The sequence below is a fragment of the Pinus tabuliformis genome, chromosome 7 (assembly GCF_031772625.1).
Source record: "Pinus tabuliformis cultivar Carrire ecotype Pingquan chromosome 7, CPIR1, whole genome shotgun sequence".
NCBI classification, from domain to species: Eukaryota; Viridiplantae; Streptophyta; class Pinopsida; order Pinales; family Pinaceae; genus Pinus; species Pinus tabuliformis.
The window spans coordinates 1893713577-1893736989 of record NC_142293.1 but is presented as its reverse complement, the minus strand read 5'-3'; positions in this window follow the sequence as shown (position 1 = coordinate 1893736989).

Below are 23413 nucleotides of genomic sequence, written 5' to 3'. Positions count from 1 at the left end.
ACGGGGAAACTATGAAATATAATCAACTATAATGGAATGACGAAGCTTCTAAAGAGAAAACAACGAAGCATAATTGGACAATTATGTTCACTAGAGGTTCAAACATCAAAATCATCTATTTCTCCAGATCTCCAAAAAGTCTTGGACAATCATTCCAAGGTATTTGAGGCTCCCAAAGGCCTCCCACCTATTCATGATCATGATCATGCTATTCATTTGATTCCAGGAAGTGTTCCTCCAAACATCATGCCTTACAGATATCCCTATGCCCAAAAGAGTGAAATTGAATGTATGGTTGCATAAATTCTAGAGGCTAGTATAATTCAACCTAGTCAAAGTTATTTCTTTGCTCCAGTAGTATTGGTGCACAAGAAGGATGGATCATGGCGCATGTGTCCAGATTATAGGGAGCTCAACAAGCTCACCATTAAAGATAAATTTCTCATTCCTGTCATTAATGAATTATTAGATGAATTACATGGAACAATTTACTTCACCAAGTTGGATCTTCTTTTAGGATATCATCAAATAAGAATGAAGACTGAAGACTTTCCGAAAACAACATTTAGAACTCATGATGGTCATTATGAATTTTTGGTCATGCCTTTTGGCCTTACCAATGCACCTTCTACATTTCAAGGTTTGATGAATTCCATTTTCAAACCCTTCCTTAGAAAATTTGTGTTAGTATTTTTTGATGATATACTAATCTACAACAAGTCTTGGAAGGATCATGTTCAACATGTTGGTAGGGTGCTCAAACTATTGGAAGATAAACAATTATATGCAAAAAGCTCCAAATGTTTCTTTGGAGTACAAGAGGTGGAATATCTGGGTCATATTGTATCTCATGAAGGTGTTAAGGTAAACCCTAGCAAATTTAAAGCCATTAAGGAATGGAAAATCCCCACATCCATAAAGCATCTATGAGGATTTATTGGGTTGACAGGGTATTATCACAAGTTTGTTAAGAATTATGGCTGAATAGCAACACCTCTAACAACATTACTAAAAAAAGATGCATTTTCTTGGACTACAAAAAAACTAAGGCCTTTGAACATCTTAAAGAGGCAATGTGTCAAGCACCGGTCTTAGCCACACCAGACTTCACAAAAACCTTTATTGTGGAATGTGATGCCTGAGGAAATTGAATTGGTGTTGTTTTAATGCAAGAGAGAAGACCCGTTGCTTTTGAAAGTCGTCTAATCAAAGGGAAGTATTTACACAAAGCTATTTATGAGAAGGAAATGATGTCAATACTACGTGCACTTAAGAAATGACGACCTTACCTAATGGGAAAACACTTCAAAGTAAAAAAAAAATCATGATAGTATTAAATACTTTTTAGAACAAATATTATATTCATAAGAGCAACAAAAATGGGTCACAAGGATTTTGGGTTATGACTTTGAGATCATCTACAAAAAAGGGAAGCAAAATGTTGTTGCAAATGCACTCTGAAGAAAGGATGAGGATGTGGAAGCATTGCTTTGTGCCATTTCTATTATCCAACCAAATTAGATAACTAAATCAAGGGATGAATGGAATAATGAAGAAGAAGTGTGAGAAGTCATTCAAAAGTTGCAGCAAGATCCTAGTACATCTGATACATTTAGCTGGAAAAATGATTCATTATGGTACAAAGATCGGTTATACCTTTGTAAAAATTCCCAACTCAAACAAAATATTCTTATGGAATTGCACACCTCTCCCTTAGGAGGGCACTCAGGATTTTTAAAAACTCACCATAGGGTTAAGAAGGAACTTTTTTTAGATGGCCTTAAATCTGATATTCAAAAGTTTGTGGCGGAATGTTTAGTTTTCCAACAAAATAAAGTTGATACAATTAAGACCCCGAGTCTGGTACAACCTTTATACATTCCAAGTCAACATTGGGAGGAGGTTTCAATGGATTTTATCACAGGTTTTACCCAAGTGTGACGGAAAGAGTGTCATCATGGTGGTAGTTGATAAACTTACCTAGTATGTAAACTTTTGTGCATTGTCTCATCCATTTAAAGCCAGTACAATTGCTACTGCATTTATGGAAACAATTTAAAAGCTACATGGAAACCCAGAGATTATTGTAAGTGACATAGATCCCATTTTCACTGGAAATTTTTGGATGGAATTATTTTCTTGTTTGGGTACTCAATTAGCTCATAAATCATCTTGTCATCCTCAATCTGATGGGAAAACTAAGATAGGGAATAAATCTTTGGAAGGATATCTTCATTGCTTTGTATCTGATAAATAGACACAATGGGTCAAGTGGTTACCTCTGGCTGAATGGTGGTATAACACTTATTTCCATATTGTAGCAAAAATGACCCCATTTATGGAACTTTATGGATATCATCTACCATCCATCACATCATCTTTAAGATAAAATTCTAAGGTTCAAGCAATGGAAGATCACATCGTGCATCAACAACAAGTTCTCCAACTCTTAAAGGATAACCTCACTTTGGAGCATAATAGAATGAAACAACAGGCCAATAAACATCACAGTAAAGAATTTTGGATGTAGGCAACTGGGTATTTTTATGGCCACAACCATATAAACAAATGTCCCTCAAGCAAGCTAAGAAGGATAATAAATTATCACCAAAGTATTATGGTCCTTACAAGGTGTTGCAAAATATTGGTACTATGGCATACAAAATGTAGCTTCCGGTATCTTCCTGAATGCACCTAGTTTTCCATATTTCATGTTTAAAAAAGGTTATAGGTGAAAATCTACCAGTTCAAACAATATTTTTAGAACTTGAAGAGGAAGGAAAAATCGTATTGGAACCTAAAGTAGTCACAAAAACAAGAACTCGACAGCTACGAAATCGATAAATTTCAGAGTATCTCATCAAGTGGAAGAACTTACCTGCTAAAGATTCCACATGGGAGGATGAGAATTTTATGCAGAAGCATTCAGAACTACTCAAGTGTTGAGGACAACACTTTTTTAAGGAGAGGGGCATGTTAGGTCCCTATAATACTAGTGTATTCCCTCATTGTTATTGTCAGTGTAGCCCCCTTATTGTTATTGTTGTGCCCATGTAGTCCCCATATTGTTATTATTGTGTCTCATAGAAGCCCACTATTGTTATTGTTGTGCCCTTACATTATTATTGTTATGTCGACTTTGATTATATTGTGACCCCTTAGACTCCTATATATAGAAAGGAGGTTTTTCCATTTGAATCGTTCAAGAATTGTTCATTCATGTAATGTAAATGAAGTTTCCCCCTCGAAAAGGATATTTTTTAAGTCGTTGATCTATCCTTTTGTGAGTTGGTTGCATAGCATCAGTCGGGAAGATCAGTAGCAGAGAAAGGAATTTTGTTGCTCAAAGGGAGCAGCAGATCGAAATTCCCATAGATACTCTGCAGAGCCCAGGATAGGCAGTTCAAATTATTGAGGCAGATGTTTTATTTTTCATTGCAATATTGGGAGAAAAGTTCGATTTGCCCAGGACGGTGATTTCAACAGTCAAAGGGTGCAGCAACAGATTAGATTTTTGATGAATAAATTTATGGTTGGACGCAGATGGTTTTGTAGCAGCTTGGAGTTGTAAAAATAACGTCGGGTGGAAAGAAGAACAACACTATAAATTCTGCAGTATGACCATGGACAAAATTTCCATTTAGGAGGGTTCAGATTTGTCTTCCAGATTGGAGGACAAATTTGCTTGTTGTTGGGCATGGAATCCCCCCCACAACATGTTTTGGGGCTCAAAGCCCCAAGTTTTGAGTGATATTATTGTAAATCTCCATGAATTGCGGGCGCGAAATGTATGTTAGAGTCGTAGGGTTGTCCGCCCTAAGTTTGAGTGTAATGTCAGCCGGACCATGGGATTGTATAAATAGAGCGAGGCTCTGAATTGTAAAGACATGATATAAAGAATAGAATCTAATGGATAAAATGAGATAGCGAAGCAGAGAAGAAGAGTCTAAGTGTGTCTTGGGTCGTAGTAGTAGGAAGAGGCTCTGCAGCTGAGTGCGCAGAGGCCTAGTAGAGTCCACAGCTGAGTGTGCAGACCCTTGCAGTTGAGCGCACAAGGTAGAGTTGAGTCTGTAACTAGAGAAGAGATTAATAAAAAAAGGTTTTGCTACCAATTTTGTGTATCTGTTCTGAGTTATCACATGTTTGATATCATTTGCAATTATATTGTTTATTTACTGCACGCACTTGTATGAATTGTGTATATTGTTAAGTATAACTGAAGGCATACAAATAAGCTAAGTTAATCAACTAATACTGGATGATTAGTAAGGACTTGGGTAATGAAATTATTCGGCCCACGAGTAGGGTTGCGTGAAGGTAGTATCTCAGACTGCGAGGTACAAGGAAGTGCACATAGTTACGTGCGCGCAGGGTCGAACCGCAGACCATAGGAACTCCTCAGACATCCCAGGGTGCGAAAACCTGGTTCTAGCACCCTCCCATACTACTTTGGGTGAGACCTCAGTCCGTGCTACGCAGAATATTGCCGAAAGGGCCAGTAGTACCGGGATTTGTTTGGCTAAATCACCTCCGAACTTGGGTCAGGCCCCAACAAGCCAACAAATGGTTTCGTTGCCGGGACCGGGATCTGCATAAGGGATATTTGATGTCGTGTCACTGGAATCCAACGAAGAAAGAAATTGAAGGGTGGTTGGATAGAAAGATTCACGAGTTCACAGCGCATGAAAGCAGGAATCCACGAGTATCAAAGGAACAGTGGTTAGAGTGCTACTTATATATGGAAATCCACGAAATTTTATTTACATCCTTCCCCACTGAGTTGTATGAGTGGATCGCGAAGTTAGCAGACAGTCAAGGAAGGTGTAGGCTCGACAAACCAATTTTGTGGACTCCAGAATTGGTGCGTAGACTAGAAGCATCAAAAGATAAGATCGTGCGCGTTGTGGACCATTGGCTCGATCGAATTATAGGAGGTTTTATCACCGAGTTCGCGGTAGACACGACAGTCAGCTACAGCAAGGCAGAACGATGCTTCCTCAAAGGACCATGAGGAAAGTACATTAAATCTTTGAACACTTGGATTAAAATGCTATTGTGTGAAAACCGGGTTATGCGAATAAATTGATGTTTGGGGCTACGCGAAGTGAGAGGATCTATAGAAATGAAGGTAGCACAAAGATAGAAAATAGCCCCTTGATTTCGCCTCGGCAAGAATGTGAGGAAGAGCTCGCGAAATTTTCTCTGAGAAGCGCGATCAGTCTTATAAGGCAACGAATTCTGCGCATACCACCTCCACCTACACCACCACCAGTTTCACCAACGTCACCTCCATCTCCGCCCACACCACCTCCGCCACCACCACAATTCAATATGGCAAGCGCAATAAAATTGTTGGTGTTCAGAGGAGTAGGAAACGAAGATCTGGACCAATTTTGGTTCGTGGTAAAAGCCGTATGGGAAGCACAAGGAGTCGTGGATGAAAATATAAAGAAGGCAACGCTGGTAATCGCGTTACAGGATCGCACACTGACATGGTACATTAAGCATTCTAATGACCATCCAAACGCGGGGATCGCAGATATCCAAGCCGCATTGAATAGGGAATTTAGCAGGCCAAAATTGGAGACACAATCAATCATCGGGTTTAAGGAAATCGTGATGCTTCCAGGCGAAACCCCATGGGATCTAGATCAGAGACTAAAGAGTATGATTTGTGAAGGCAACATGTCCTTGACAGATGGGTAGTACTGCGCATGGTTTGTAGCTTCACTAACGCCACATTTAAGGACGGCATTGTCACAACAGAAGTTATCCACCCAGGCCGAAGCTTTGGAGATTGCAATGAGACTACACGAGACCCCAATACAATATCCTGGCCTGGGAGTCCAACAAATCCACGTGCAACTGCAAAATTTGTGTTTGGAAATGCAAAGTTTGAAACAGGATAGGACAACTCGGCCAGAGGCGCGCGAGGAGGTATGGTGCATAAAATGCAAAGGCCAGGGGCATGACAAGGACCATTGTCCAGTCTTCGCAAACTACTTGGCGGGAGGAGGGTCGATGTGATGCAGGAGCATCCAGTACCCTTAGACAAAGGGAGGAATCCAAAAGCAGAGAGAAGAGGAAGACGTGGACCAGGAGAGAAAAACAGGGAAAATCTGATTTAAAATAGATTTAAAGGATGGATTGGATAAATCTCTCGAAGACTTGTTACTATTGTTATCTGCCATGTGTTATATGCATGTATGTGTTATCACTCAGGTTGTCCCTGAAGGTTAAGAAAGGGATACGGCCGAGGTAACCACAAACCAACTTTGGACTACAGGTTCTAGCCAACCTGCAATCAGAGAGGGCTCTCTCTTTTAGATTTAGCTTTGTTTGAAAGGATGTTAGGCTAGGTCTTGGGTCCAGAGGGTTTTTTGTTTTGTTTTGGTGGGAAAATTGACACTTTCAGGTAGAGAGGCAGAGTATAGTCAGAATGTTTCAAACCATTGGGCGTGGAGTTGAGGAGGGGAACTGCTGGTGCGTTTCCTTAATAACAGTGAGAGAACATGGAGCAATATAGCTGAGCTTGAAGCAATTTTCAGGTTTAAAGGATGAAATGAATCCTAAAGAAAGAGAGGCAGTGAAGAATCTCTCCAACAGATTAGCAGAGAAAGTAACAGGGCACTACCTAGGGGCAGTTAAGAATCCCTAGATAATTGGCCAACACAGGTGAATTGGGGTAAACATGAGCCAGAAGGAATTCAATATTCATAACCAATTCATTCAGAGGAAAACATCAAGAAACAACAGAAATTGAGCATAGAGAGTATTTAAACTAATTCTAGGCTATTCCTTTTTCCTGCTATTTAGATAATGGCAAACACATAAACAGAGATAAGAGGCACTTATTGCTTCAGGTCGCAGCACAAGAATTCCATCTTCAGTCTCCAAAGCATTTATCAACAACAGACAGTTCGCTCTCCAAGCTTTCGGCAATCTTTGATTACAGAAAAATTCAGGTATACACAGCGAGTCTCTAGTGAAGAATTCTCAATTTACCAACCCTTAAAACTATACAGAGGGTGGTATATATAGGGAAAAACTTTCTATCTACTGCTTTTATTACATCTTGACCTAATCAGGTCATAAAAATAATTTATTGACCTACTCCTATCTGAAATAAATGCATGAAAATTCTCAGGCTGCGCTGGGGGCGGCCGTAAAAAAAAATGAATAAATGATGTAGTCCTGGGTGCCTTGGTGCAATGTCTTCTAAAATAAATATGAATGGGTTTCTGTTTCCTTGTTGTCCTGGTGCTTTGAATGCCTTAATGGTAATTTGAAGGCAAGGATGGGCTGATGCTTATTGATTTGACTTTCTGGGGGCTTCATCAATGTTCAGGTGCTTCGAGCCCCTAAACAAATCTTTGCTGATACTCTTTGGCGTCTTTTCTTCCACTGATACTCTTTGACAAAATCTGGACTGCTGATTTGATGCGCTACGGGTCTAATCACCAGTAAATGGCTGTTGTTCGGCCTTTGTATCATCTGGAATTGTCTTCTGCTCCTTTTGGTATGCTCTGTGAAGAAAACGGATCATTTTTGCGCCTTTTCGGGCTTCCTGGGGCCGCATGATGAGAAGATTCCCTAAAGATTCCCTGAAGATTCTCCATTTCGGCCTAAAAAATCCTAGGCGCAAATCCCTCATCAAAAACTGCCTCAAAATTGGATTCTGGGGCTCCGAAGTGCGATTTTAACGCCTTTACGCCCAAAAAGTGCTGATGACGTAGCATGATGTGACATTGTATGGCAGGTGACGTCAGCAGGGCGACGTGGCAGGATGACGTCAACATGACGTCATCACGTATGGACGATGACGTGGCAGGGACACGTGGCAGTGACGTGGCAGGAGGCCACACAGGCAGGTGACTCATCGGGTGACTGGATAAAGGGGTGACGTAAGCAGGGACTGTGCAGGGGGTGACGTGGGATGTGACGTCATGGGTGGTAAGCGGTTTTGTGGCGCACCGCTTATGGGCAAAGGTGGTCTCGGGGGAGGGGGCTCCACCAAAGCCCAACGCTTGACGTGTGGCAGGAGTACGGCGGGAATACCGCCCATCTCCCAGACGCTAAAGCTCGGGTGCTTTGGAGATGGGACGGCCCGCCCACCGTTGATCTGCGGGCCGGGCGATACAACGGTTGGCGGTCGGTGCGAGTTGATGGCAGGTTAGGGCGGGGAATATTCGCAGGAATATTCCCTTTTTAATATATGCGCGCGGTGAGTTATGACTTAGGGAAAGCGGGTTTGGGGTCTTTTAAAACGGGCACGATCAATATTTACAGTTGGGACTTAGGGTAAGGGGTAAAATATGGGTTTAAAGTGCGCAGGTTTTAGGATTTTATGCACAAAGCTTTGGTTTGGGGACGAAATAGGGAGTTTTGAGGGTTTTAGAGGGGTTTTTGGGCTAGGGAAGTGGTTACTAGCTGACCTGATGTCAGACTAGCTCCTTAATGACTCGGATGGGCTAAAGACAGCCCCAGATGCACTGTGATTTCCTAGACTTATAGGAAATATGGCTATATTTCCAGGGAGGGGTATTTACATAGGGGAGTTTTATATACATGGTTTTAATAGGGGAAGGAGAAAAATGTTAGGGAGTTATATAATAAAGTTAATAGTTAATATGGAGATGAAAAGAGGGCGCTAAAGTATAAGACCTTAGGCTTTGTTGGGGAAAAGAAGGCTCACAGATGATGAGTGAGCAGTCCTTGAGTGAAGCAGATCCTCACCAAGGCGAATGTCATGGAAATGATGAAACTGAGATGCTCAAGCAGACCTTGACCCCTTGGGGGATGTTACTAAGTGACTTGGGGGAAATGAGAAGAAGGGGAGGTTAGTGAGTTCTAGCTTGAGTACCTCCTTTGAATGCAAAACTGCCTGATAACTATGATCTGAAAAGATAAGACATTGTGAGATACAAAATTGATCATCAATTATCATTCTGCCACCAAACAGCTACCTACCTAGCCTACTGTCCTAACATTTTTTCTTCTTTTTGTTTTGGGTGCACTTAGACTTGCAGACCCATGTTTGCAATTTTTCTCTTTTTTTTTTTTCTATCTAAATCTACACTTATTTCTGCCAGGGCCCAGATTAAACAGTTGGGTCCCTTTGATTCTCTACCTATCTACAAATCTGCCAAGATTAGACTGTTTGGATAGATATCATTCTCTATATTCTACAACAGGAAATTGAAACGTAGAGAGACCAGGATTAGACTGTTTGGACCTCCCTTTAAGAAATTCTTCAAAATTGGAACAACTCATCAAAATGGAATGCAGCAGTGGCATTTGGATCAGCACACTTCATGGCTTATTCTTTGGTCTCTTCTGGAAATATGGAACACTGCAGCTTGCAAAGTATGACATATTTGGCATGTAAAAATGTCAATCATGAAAGATGATACCCTGTTGCAACAGGAGGCTAACAGTGGCTCCACTTGGGGATGGCTTTTCCTTGTGAAAAGTCAAGAACAGCAGGTCAGACTGCCTTGATCTTCTGTTTGTTGCTGTTAACTGTGAATTTCTTCTTTGTTCTGGCTATTTTAGATATGAAACTTTGAACTATGAACCACTCCTCCTCAACAGAGCTTTCTGTGAGATGTACAGCAGCGCCTGCTTTCTTCTGCGCGCTTGATCTTTATGTACAATGCTTGAGCAACTATGCTGATATAAACTGAAAGTTCTTGCTCTGTTTTGATGCTTTTGAGATTGAATAATTTGCATCGGCTGCGTCCTTTCCAAATTTACTGTTATTCCTTAACAATCGGCCTGTTTACAAAAATTTAAACTGAGTGCTGATATATACAAATAATATTGTACAAAGATATTTACAGAACTTGCATTGTTTCAACAACAAGGATCGTGATAATGTTTCAACATCCTGCCATTCACAGGGCCTTCTTCAACAGTGTTGTCCTCCATAGATCTGAGAAAATAGGTGTTGTTTCCTTGAACAACAGAAATTACAAATGGACCTTTCCATAGAAAGTCAAACTTGGCATGTTTGCCCTTGTCTTCTCTTCTTGAGTCCCACTTCAAAACTTTGTCTCCAATACTGAAATCTTCAGCTTTAGCTCTCTTATCAAGCATCTTTTTGAGCTTTTCTTGTAAGATTTGTGCTCTGTCATAGACTTGTTCTCTGGTTCGCTGAAGGTGAATTGTCTGATTAATTCTTCTTTGAATGTCATTTGGTTCAGCCTGAATTTCCTGTAACAGCTTGATAGTAGGAATGCCGAGGGATGAAGGAAATCTAGCTTCCATGCCATATACCAGCTCATAAGGGCTCATTCCAATTGATCTTTTGCTTGAAATTTTGTCTTCCCATAGGGCGTTCACCAGCTTTTTGTGCCAGTTTTTCTTGTTTTCTTCTAGCATTTTCTTTATGATGTTGATGAGGCTCTTGTTAGATGATTCGACCAATCCATTACCTTGAGGGTAATATGCTGTAGAGTGGCCCAGGGTGATATGAAACTTATGGCAGAAACTGATCATCTTTTTGGACTTAAAGGCAGCGAGATTTTCAATGATGATTTTCTCAGGGCAGCCAAATCTGGAAAGGATGTTGCATTCAAGGAATTGGATAATGATGGTATCATTGGCTTGTCTACAGGGAATGGCTTCAACCCACTTGGTGAAATAGTCGGTGGCTGTTAGGATCCATTTGTGCTGGCCTGAGGAGAGGGATGAATTTCTCCAATGAAGTCAAGACCCCATTGTTGAAAAGGTTTTTCGGTGGAGATGGGTTTAAGGGGCAAGGGCAACAATTTTCTCTTGCCTTCAAAAATTTGGCACTTGTGACATGTCGTGGAAATTTTTTTTACATCTGCAAAAAGAGTGGGCCAGTAGAAACCAACCCTCAGGATTTTGTCTGCTTTGGACTTCCAGTAGAGATGTCCTCCACAATCACCTGCATGGAATTCTTTCATGACATTGTTAGTTTCATTCATGGTTAAACAATTTAACAATATACCTTCATGATTTCTCCAAAATAATGCACCATCTATAACACAAAATCTCAAAGCCTTCATTTTTAAAAATCTTTTCTTTGTTCTGGACAATCCTGGGGGAGCACACAGGTTTAACAATACAAAGCAAATATCAGTGTACCAGGGGCATTGCAGAAATATTTCACTGATCTGTGGAGTCGCCAGCTCCGGTTCATTGTCCAGCTGGTTAATGTCTAAGGCCTGAAAGTTTGTTTCGGACATCAGCTTGGCTAAACCTTGTCCCTTTATCAGCTTGGTTGGTTTTATTTCAATGTCATATTCGAGGATACTTGCAATCCACTTACCTCTTTTGCCTTCTAATCCGTCTTGAGTCAATATATCTTTAACAACAACGTGTGGGACATAGGTAGTCACATGTGAATATAAAATGTACACTCTAAAATCCTTAATGGCCTTAACCAGTGCGTAGGCCTGCTTTTCCATTATTGGGTACTTCAGAGGGGCGTCTCTTAAGGCTCGGCTGAAAAAAGCAATTGGCTTTTCAGCTCCCTGCTCATCCTTTTGCAACAGGATAGCAGTGATTGTGTGGTCTGATGCGAACGAAAATATGATAAAATCCTTGTCAAACTGTGGACTGGTTAGAACAGGAGTTTCGGTTAATGCAGTTTTGATACTCTCGAATGCCTGCTTGGCCTCAAGGGACCATCTTACCTTGGCATCCTTCTTTAGCATGTTGCTTAACAGTCTTATTACTTCAGCAAAATTTGGAATAAATCTTCTCAAAAAGTTAATTTTACCAAGGAATGATTGTAGCTCTTTTATGTTTCTCGGATGTGGAATTTGGAGGATGGCATGTATTCTTTCAGGATCAATTCTGATCCCATCCTTTGATATAATGTGGCCAAGTAATTTTCCTTCTTCCAGGCCAAATAAGGACTTCTTTGGATTCAAGGAAATGCCATATTTCCTGCATGTCATGAAAATTTATCTGAGATGCTTGAGATGTTCTTCATCAGATTTGGAAAATGGGGTTAAATCATCAAGGTACACAACTAGGAAGTCATGTAATTCTTTGGCGAATGCAATTTCCATTGCTCGTTGAAAGGTAGCACCAGCGTTTTTAAGTCCAAATGGCATCTTTACATATTTAAATGTTCCCCAGGGTGTGGTAAAGGCAGTTTTGTCTTGGTCGTCTGGGTGAACAAGTATCTGGTTAAAACCTGAAAAACCATCTAGCAGGGAAATTCTAGATGCTCCCACTACTCTCTGCAATATGTGGTCCATTTTGGGCAGGGGATAGTGGTCTTTTAAGGAGACTTGATTTAAATTTCTGAGATCTACACAAAGTTTGATTTCACCTGTCTTTTTTCTTGTAGGCACTAGGTTCGACACCCACTCAGAGAATCTGATAGGGGATATAATGCATGCTTCCCACATCCTTTTTACTTCTTTTTCAATCGGGGGAAGCAGCACAGGGTTGATTCTTCTCAATTTCTGTTTGAAGGGCTTCTGATTGGGCTTCAATGGGATTGTGTGTTGAATCATTAATGTATCATAGGATTTCAAATCCTCATAGCTCCAAGCAAATACATCTTGAAATTCTTTGAATAAGTCAATGTACTTGGGCTTTTGATCAGGTGGCAAATTTTTGGACAATTTGATCATTTTTGGGTTCTCTGGTGTCCCAATGTTGTGTTCTTCAATTTCCGTGTTTATTGGTTGCAGTTTTGGTTTTCTGGGAACGTCATTAGAGTCAAACATGTCTTCTAGCGGAGTTAGTCCAGCAGGCAAAAAATTATCTTTCAAGTCAATGACCTCTGCCTCTGTTCTGTCTACTTCTTCTGCCTGTGTTTGTTTCAGCTGTTCAATGTTTTCATTGTCAAAAATGGTTGGCTTCAGAATCTGTTTGGTTGTTGCAGCGGTTAGAACTTGCTGACTTTCATTTCTCTGCTGTTCAGAATCTGTCATGGCATCCATGTCAATGTGAATATTTGAAAATTCATGCTCGAGGGTAAGGAAATTATTAATCTGGGCATCATTCTCGAATACTTTCCAATCTCTGACATTATTTGGGATGGTGGGCCTATGTTTTATTTCGGTCTGAAGTGATGATTCGGGTCAAAAGGGAGCTTGCATGTACTCGCGAAGGTGGCTAGGTTGTGTGCATGAATGTTGTGATTTCTGGAAATCTTGTCAAGCTTGAATTCAGTGAATGCCTGGAGTATGTTAGTAGCAGCAGTTCTGTAGGCTCTCATTCTATTGTCATTGGTAACAAAATTACCTTTCATCTGTTGTATAACTAGATCAGAGTCACCTAAGATAGATACTTTTACAGCACCTAGAGTTTTCAGCAGTTTAAGGCCTAACAGCAGAGCCTCATACTCTGCCATGTTATTTGTGCATTTGAAATTCAGTCTATAGGCATGTCCTTCTGCATGATTATCATGTGTATTGTGAATCCAGACACCTGCCCCTGCTCCTAACTTGTTGACAGAACCATCAAACTCTAAGAACCATGTGATTTCTTGCTTGTTGACAATGCTAAGAGTGTCATCCGAATCAGGGTTGGGAAGTTTTAAAATTTCTGTTTGGGGAGGTTCTTGTAACATGCTGGTTGCATTTACTGTTTTGAAAATTTCTTTATTGTGGGCAATCGTTTCTTCATTGATGTGCACTTGTTGTTCTAGAGCCAAAGGCTCCTTATTAGTGGGCAGATTTGAATCATCATTGAATAAAATGAAAGAATCCATATCGGAATGAATTGAATAAATGGGAAAAATTTTAGGCTTGCTTTCACTACTTACTACATATTTCATCAGTGTTTCTCTGTACAGTCTCTTTGGTTTCCCAAAGACTGAAATGGTAGCGTAGGAAAGGTCTAATTGAAGGGATCCTTGGAGCTTTGCTCCCCATGATCTCGAGAGGAGCATACCATACTTTGGTGGGATGTCAGCCACTACTACATCCATGAGGATGGTCTTGTTGGGATATTGGACTAAGGAGACACATAGATCTTTAATGAGACCTAAACATTTCACTTGACTCGAGTCAAATGAGTATAAATCTTTTTAAGGTCTTGTGATGTCAAGATTCAGTTTTTCCATAACTGCTTTGGGCATAAGATTGTGCGATGCCCCTGAGTCAAACATAGCGTTGTGTAAAACTTTGTCATGTATATGCAGACTGACATAAAAGGGTGGGACAGGTCCTTGTGTTGACTTTCCATTAACTTCTGGTCCAAACAATAGTTCGGGGGAATCATCCAAAACATTTACATCATCTTTGTTTTCTGGGAGTTGAAGTGACCTTTGAATCTGTTGCCTATATACATCGTGTTTAGCCAATTCTGAAAGAGGAATGGCTATCTTGAGTTTTCCAATCTCTGTTTCCAAACTAAAAGGCTTCTCCAATGGAGTCTTAGTATTGGCATTGGCAGTTTTTTCCTTTTCATTTGAATTTTCAGCGACTTGCTCTTGTTTATCAGTGCTATGGGAAGTATTTGCTTGCAGTTTGGCAACTTCAGGAGTACTTTTTGGGATGTTGTTTGAATTTTATTTTGAGAAAGGAGGAGGCAAAGGCTGATCTTTGGAAGACTGTGTTTCTGTTATATCTTCTACAGTCACTTGATGTGGGTTTGGGACAGTCATATCAACTGGTTCTGTTACAACAGCTTTGTTTTTAATCTTGTTGGGCTGTTTACTTTCCTTTGTCTTGCTAGGCTCAGAGATGTCAATGGTCCTAGTTCTGAGCTTATATTGTTTGTGTACTTCATACACAGTTGTATCATAACCTTGTTTAAAATCAAAAGACTCACCATATTTAGTCTGAAATTGATTGCAGTCATGCTCATTTTGGTCTTCTTGTGTCAGGAAAGTTTGATGTTCACCCTTTAGATCCATTAAATTCATATGATCGTCTTCTATGGGTTGACTAGAAGTAGATCCTTCTACATAGTTATCTTGAAAAGGGGGTCTTATATCATGGTCTTGGTTAGACCTACCAGCATTTATGTTCTGCGTTCTCCTAAAATTGGGATTTTTTATGGGATTAGACTGTTGTCCTTCCTATGATGCATTTCTCTCCACATTTTCTACCCTCTCTCCTAGTCTTTGCAGGCCATTGATGATAGCATCAAGCTTCTAGTCGAAGGCTAAGGGTTCTTCCTTAAAGGTGGTTCTCTTTTCCATTCGGGCTCTATTTCTTTTGGCAATTAAGTTGGCTTCTACCGTGACAGCAACCTTTTGCGCGTCTTCAAGGGTTTCAGGAGCTCTTTCTTTCAACTGATATGCCATATCAGGGTCAAAACCATCAGGAAATTTGTACAAGGCAAGGTCGGGTGGAGGCCTTAAATTCTGTGGTATCGCATTATATACATTGTTGAATCTTGCACAGTATTCTAAAACGGTCTCTTGAGGACCTCGTTTAATTGTATCATATTCAGCTAGTATGTGCAAGGGATCTTTCTTTTTCTCCCATCTGTTGGTAAAGGACAGGTAAAGCTCATCAGGAGTGGTTATGGAATTTGCAGTGAGTGATCTGAACCAAGTTATCACATCACCTGTTAGACTCTGAACAAAAATTCTCATTCTCACGCTATCATCATCTATTTCGTAGTTCTCAAAATAGTCTTGCATATTTTTGGCATGTTGAATGGTTGTTAAAGGACCAGTGGAATCAAAATATGTAATTTTCGATTGGTAATCTTGGGGTAAAGTCGCAGTGTTAGCAGGTAATTGCAGGGGTGCATATCTATTAGCCATATTGGCTGGTATAAGTGGAACAACGGGGATGAATGGAACAACGGGGATAACAGGGATAACAGTAGTGGTAATGGGAATATGTGCAGTGAATGATGGTGTGGAAGGAGTGCTATGAGATGTGGATGACGAACAAGGGGAAGCAGGGGTAAACCGGAATAAAACCTTGACAGGAGTTGGAACAGAGCTAGGGTAAACTGTTTCAGGACTCAAATCAGCAAAATTTTCCTGTCTTTGTTGCTTCCTAAGGATTTTAGGGATTATGTTAGGGTTTTCAAAAACAGCTGGAGGATCTGGGTCTGGGTTTGACCTTGTATATCATGAACTTTTCTTGGGAGCCAGCTTCCGAACTTGTTTTTTTTTTGGTATATTTTTTGTATTCACAAGGGCCAGATAAGATTTTGGAATGGCTGTGTATATCTTAAAACTAGCATGAAGATTGACTGAAGCAGCTTTTATCTAAACCTGTTAATGTAAAACAAAAATAGTTTCAAAGGCTTCCTGGCTGACATTCAGGCTTCATCTGTAGTTTTAGGAAATATACAGCAATTAGAAAATCGATTTCTACAGGGGATTTTTAACCTTCTTAGTGAAACTTTGTAAAATTAACTGAGGAAAATCCCTAGTGGAGTCGCCATTATGTTATCACTCAGGTTGTCCCTGAAGGTTAAGAAAGGGATACGGCCGAGGTAACCACAAACCAACTTTGGACTGCAGGTTCTAGCCAACCTGCAATCAGAGAGGGCTCTCTCTTTTAGATTTAGCTTTGTTTGAAAGGATTTTAGGCTAGGTCTTGGGTCCAGAGGGTTTTTTGTTTTGTTTTGGTGGGAAAATTGACACTTTCAGGTAGAGAGGCAGAGTATAGTCTGAATGTTTCAAACCATTGGGCGTGGAGTCGAGGAGAGGAACTGCTGGTGCGTTTCCTTAATAACAGTGAGAGAACATGGAGCAAGATAGCTGAGCTTGAAGCAATTTTCAGGTTTAAAGGATGAAATGAATGCTAAAGAAAGAGAGGCAGTTAAGAATCTCTCCAACAGATTAGCAGAGAAAGTAACAGGGCGCTACCTAGGGGCAGTTAAAAATCCCTAGATAATTGGCCAACACAGGTGAATTGGGGTAAACATGAGCCAGAAGGAATTCAATATTCATAACCAATTCATTCAGAGGAAAACATCAAGAAACAACAGAAATTGAGCATAGAGAGTATTTAAACTAATTCTAGGCTATTCCTTTTTCCTGCTATTTAGATAATGGCAAACACATAAACAGAGATAAGAGGCACTTATTGCTTCAGGCCGCAGCACACGAATTCCATCTTCAGTATCCAAAGCATTTATCAACAACAGACAGTTCGCTCTCCAAGCTTTCGACAATCTTTGATTACAGAAAAATTCAGGTATACACAGCGAGTCTCTAGTGAAGAATTCTCAATTTACCAACCCTTAAAACTATACAGAGGGTGGTATATATAGGGAAAAACTTTCTATCTACTGCTTTTATTACATCTTGACCTAATTAGGTCATAAAAATAATTTATTGACCTACTCCTATATGAAATAAATGCATGAAAATTCTCAGGGTGCGCTGGGGGCGGCCGTAAAAAAAAATGAATAAATGATGTAGTCTTGGGTGCCTTGGTGCAATGTCTTCTGAAATAAATATGCATGGGTTTCTGTTTCCTTGCTGTCCTGGTGCTTTGAATGCCTTAATGGTGATTTGAAGGCAAGGATGGGCTGATACTTATTGATTTGACTTTCTGGGGGCTTCATCAATGTTCAAGTGCTTCGAGCCCCTAAACAAATCTTTGCTGATACTCTTTGGCGTCTTTTCTTCCACTGATACTTTTTGACAAAATCTGGACTGCTGATCTGATGCGTTGCGGGTCTAATCACCAGTAAATGGCCATTGTTCGGCCTCTGTATCATCTGGAATTGTCTTCTGCTCCTTTTGGTATGCTCTGTGAAGAAAACGGATCATTTTTGCGCCTTTTCGGGCTTCTTGGGACCGCATGATGAGAAGATTCCCTAAAGATTCCTTGAAGATTCTCCATTTCGGCCTAAAAAATCTTGCGATGGCGCAAAACGCTCATCAAAAACTGCCTCAGAATTGGATTCCGGGGCTTCGAAGTGCGATTTTCGTGCCTTTACGCCCAAAAAGTGCTAATGACGTCAGCATGATGTGACATTGTACGGCGGGTGACGTCAGCAGGGCGACGTGGCGGGATGACATCAGCATGACGTCATCACGTATGGACGATGATGTGGCAGGTACGGTGGCAGGGACACATGGCAGTGACGTGGCAGGAGGCCACGCAGGCAGGTGACTCATCGGGTGACTGGACAAAGGGGTGACGTAAGCAGGGACTGTGCAGGGGGTGACGTGGGATGTGACGTCACGGGTGGTAAGCGGTTTTGTGGCGCACCGCTTATGGGCAAAGGCGGTCTCGGGGGAGGGGGCTCCGCCACAGCCCAACGCTTGACGCGTGGCGGGAGTACGGCGGGAATACCGCCCATCTCCCGGACGCTAAAGCTCGGGCGCTTTGGAGATGGGACGGCCCGCCCACCGTTGATCTGCGGGGCGGGCGATCCAACGGTTGGCGGTCGGTGCGAGGTGATGGCGGGTTAGGGCGGGGAATATTCGCAGGAATATTCCCTTTTTAATATATGCGCGCGGTGGGTTATGACTTAGGGAAAGCGGGTTTGGGGTCTTTTAAAATGGGCGCGATCAATATTTACAGTTGGGACTTAGGGTAAGGGGTAAAATATGGGTTAAAAGTGCGCGGGTTTAGGATTTTATGCACAAAGCTTTGGTTTGGGGACGAAATAGGGAGTTTTGAGGGTTTTAGAGGGGTTTTTGGGCTAGGGAAGCGGTTACTAGCTGACCTGATGTCAGACTAGCTCCTTAATGACTCGGATGGGCTAAAGACAGCCCCAGATGGACTGTGATTTCCCAGACTTATAGGAAATATGGCTATATTGCCAAGGAGGGGTATTTACATAGGGGAGTTTTATATACATGATTTTAATAGGGGAAGGAGAAAATTGTTAGGGAGTTATATAATAAAGTTAATAGTTAATATGGAGATGAAAAGAGGGCGCTAAGGTATGAGACCTTAGGCTTTGTTGGGGAAAAGAAGGCTCACAGATGATGAGTGAGCAGTCTTTGAGTGAAGCAAATCCTCACCAAGGCGAATGTCATGGAAATGATGAAACTGAGTGGCTCAAGCAGACCTTGACCCCTTGGGGGATGTTACTAAGTGACTTGGGGGAAATGAGAAGAAGGGGAGGTTAGTGAGTTCTAGCTTGAATACCTCCTTTGAATGCAAAACTGCCTGATAACTATGATCTGAAAAGATAAGACATTGTGAGATACAAAATTGATCATCAATTATCATTTTGCCACCAAACAGCTACCTACCCAGCCTACTGTCCTAAAAAAATTTCTTCTTTTTGTTTTGGGTGCACTTAGACTTGCAGACCCATGTTTGCAATTTTTCTCTTCTTCTTTTTTTTTATATCTAAATCTACACTTATTTCTGCCAGGGCCCAGATTAAACAGTTGGGTCCCTTTGATTCTCTACCTATCTACAAATCTGCCAAGATTAGACTGTTTGGACAGATATCATTCTCTATATTCTACAACAGGAAAATGAAACCTAGGGAGACCAGGATTAGACTGTTTGGACCTCCCTTTAAGAAATTCTTCAAAATTGGAACAACTCATCAAAATGGAATGCAGCAGTGGCATTTGGATCAGCACACTTCATGGCTTCTTCTTTGGTCTCTTCTGGATATATGGAACACTACAGCTTGCAAAGTATGACATATTTGGCATGTAAAAATGTCAATCATGAAAGATGATACCATGTTGCAACAGGAGGCTAACAGTATGCATTATCGAGCTTTAAGGACTTTTGTTGGAGGATTGATCGAATCCTTCCATGATTCGATCCAACACTTCTTTTATATGAACCTGCATGTTCAAGGGATGTCGCGAGGTAGATATAGATGTAGTTGAGAGGAGACTCTGTGCTAAGGCTGAAATGCCTTAGAATTGTAACCATGTTATGTTTAATAGATATGTGTTCTGTGGATTTTCTCTGTGTCTGGTATTATGTATCTTTTCGATTCTGTTGTGTGTTATGTGTCGAATGACTTAAAGCCCAATTTTGATGTGTTGATTGACCATCAGGCGTGATGGCGATCCATTGAATTAACTAGGTTAATTGTGTAATAGAAGTTATGCATGGATGGCAGAGATTGTGGCAGAACTGCGTTAACGCAGAAATCCCCCAAACGGGAAATCGAGACTAAGTTAAAGAGGAAACGGGAAAGAATACTCAGGAACTGTTGGATCTGAATGATCAACGGTCGAGATCCTTTACCCCATCAGCGGAAAAACCAAATATCGCATCGGCAGAGTCCTCTTGGAACGATATCGGAACCCGCAGTGGGAACGTGCGATTGCGATGGCCGATTAATCTTCAACCATCGGATCAAGAGCAGGATCGACGGTTGTGATCAAATCGCAAGTCACAAATCGGGAAGGCCAAGAGACGATGGACTGCGACCGCCGATATGCGATGGCGATATCGCCGATAAAGTCGATCGATGATTGGATTCGGGTTGATCGCTTATTGGAGTTCGGAGTTCTACTTTATCGGAGATCAGTTGTTTCGGGGCACTAAAGGAATAGCGCTTAAGGTGGCGAACCTGACGATATATGGATTTGGGTCTATAAGATCTGAAATCCAGTTATGTGTGCCGGAGGAGGTTTTTTGTATTTCTTTTATATTGCGTTAAATAGTGGAAACCCCAATTTTAAAGGAAAGTCCCGATAGATGTGAAAAGCCTGATAGTTATATTGGCTCTGATATATGTGGTGGCTCTGATTCTTGTAAGTTCATGGTTAAAGGCAAAAGCCTAAAGAACGTTTCCGATAGGCTTAGTGGGCCATAATCCATAGGCCTCAGAAATGATTTGTTAAGGAAATGGGGTTTTGATTAACCCCCAAAATCTCCTTTCCATCACGATGCCATTAAGACCAGAGGCACAAGCAGGACCGAGCGCGGCGTCTGCATTATGGTGCGTGATTTGTCAGATAGGAGGAAAACATGCTACGGATAATTGTCATCTCTTGCAGAAGTATATGAAACTGTCCCAGCGATTGTTCTGTAATTTCTGCAAGTCGATAGGCCATGATGAGTGCACCTGCAAAAGTTACGAGCTGATGATGGATCGGACTCCTGCCTACAAAGTGCAAACCAAGACACGAGCCCTCGATCCAAATGCAGGAATAGCGCGTGCTGGATTTCAGGGGCGCGGACGAGGTCGAGGTGGAATGGGACCAGGAAGGGGTCGTGGACAGCTGATTTGTTACAATTGTGGAGGGCCAGGGCATTATGCACGCGATTGTACAAATCTGACGAGAGCATCATGTTTATGTTGTACTTAGTTTGATCATGAGATGAAGGACTGCGCTACACTGATAGCAAGGTTGCGCAATAAAGGGATAATCCAGCCTCCCCCGACTCAGAATTTGCAAATGATGAGTTCAGAGCCGCGCGAAGAGGACCCAAATGTAAACATCGTGCTTTGAAGTGGTATCACGACAGGAGATGACAAAGGTAAGGAGCCTGAAGAAAGTGCGTGCGTGCAGTCGCAGGGCTCCTATAAAGGAACCTAAATTTGATTTAGAGTGTGCGAAGGAGACATTCATGGAACCTAAGAAGAGCTTCACGGAGGCCTCCACTTCAGGTAGTAAGGATCAACTAGGACCGGAGATGGATCCTTCAATGCTCACTACCTTTCTGGAGACATGTATGAAGTTGTTGCATGACAACAAGGCTGTGAAGGGACTGCAGGAACTTATCACTAGGTACGCTAGGTCGGGAGAACCGCGCGTAGTCCGGAAGCTCGGAAAGCACACATCGTGAACAGGAAGGGAAATGATATTGACTGCGCAAATTGGGCAGTATGAAATGGATCAAGTAATTATGGATCTAGGATCGGATGCAAATGTGTTGCCAAAGCAGACATGGGAGTGCATGGGTAGGCCTGCGTTGCAATGGTCCCCTATTCAATTACAAATGGTGAACCAGCAGAAGATCCTACTGATGGGAAGATTGCAGGGGATAACGGTAGACATCGAAGGTGCAAGTACGCTTGCAGATTTCGAGGTGATAGAGATTGTCGATGATAGCAATCCCTATCCCATGCTACTGGGAATAGATTGGGCCACTGATATGAACGGAGTGATTAATATAAAGAAGCACAAAATGATTTTTGAGAAAAATTCACTATGTGTAGTGGTACCTTTAGACCCTGCGGAAGGATCACGCTACACAGAGCCAGTGCGCGACAACGAGAGCAACGATGAGCTAGACTGTATCTACAAGATAACTGCTCGGGAACAAGATTGGGTGAATCCTACAGCGGATGGCCGGATTTCGTGGGAGCGCAAAAGCTCCTGCACATCAGATTCGGATGAGGAAACAGAACGATGGCAAAAACCGGTTACACGAGGTAACCACACTCAATTGAACATGATGGTAAGATCACTGCGCTGCGTGACAACAGAGGTAAGGGATCTGCCTATTTACGACGAGATGACAGCGGTGGATGAATTCCTAAACAAATTTGAAAGCGAAGTGCCAGAACAGCAGCGACTCGATGCTTTGAAATGGGCACTGCGCGCTACGCCCGCAAGGTGGTGGGGTACGCATCAAAGAATCTTTGAGGATTGGCACAGATGCAGAAGGTTGATGCACCTACAATTTGGGAAACCGCAGATGCGGCTAGCAGAAAAGTATGACGGACGGGATGATTGTTATATACCTAGGGGATAATATGGGGTACCAAGGAAGGTACCCAAGGTAATAATGTAATAATGGGATGGGCCATAGTAATAAATGCATTTATCTATATTTGATCTTGTTATTCTTGGGTTATTTCTATTATCATAATATCTTTGGATCAGATCTACAACAAGTGGTATCAGAGCACTTTCTTGGGCAAACTGTGGAGCATTTTTTATTTTTTTTCATTTTTGCAGGGATTTTTTGGGTGGTGAATTTGTAGATCAGATCTGTACATTTTGGTGAAATATTTGTAGAATCTAATTACAGATTTGTATTCCTTGTGAAAAAAATACTCAAATTCAAAAAAAAAATCACTTGAATCGGAGTCTGGATGAAGGAGAACACTCCACAAGCCATATGCCTGTTCATACAAGAATACTTCTCTTCCTATTCTCCATGTGGAGTCTCTAGCCTTTATATAGGCCTCATACATACAATACCATGCATCATTACCATGGTTCCCTCATACCATCAACTAATACCATGGGCCCATTACATTATTATTAACTACTTGTGGTCCCTTACATGACATGGGTTAACCACCTTATTTATTACTATGGCCCATCCCATTATTACATTATTACCTTGGGTACCTCCCTTGGTACCACATATTATCCCCTAGGTTATATACCTAGGGGATAATATGTGGTACCAAGGGAGGTACCCAAGGTAATAATGTAATAATGGGATGGGCCATAGTAATAAATAAGGTGGTTAACCCATGTCATGTAAGGGACCACAAGTAGTTAATAATAATGTAATGGGCCCATGGTATTAGTTGATGGTATGAGGGAAACATGGTAATGATGCATGGTATTGTATGTATGAGGCCTATATAAAGG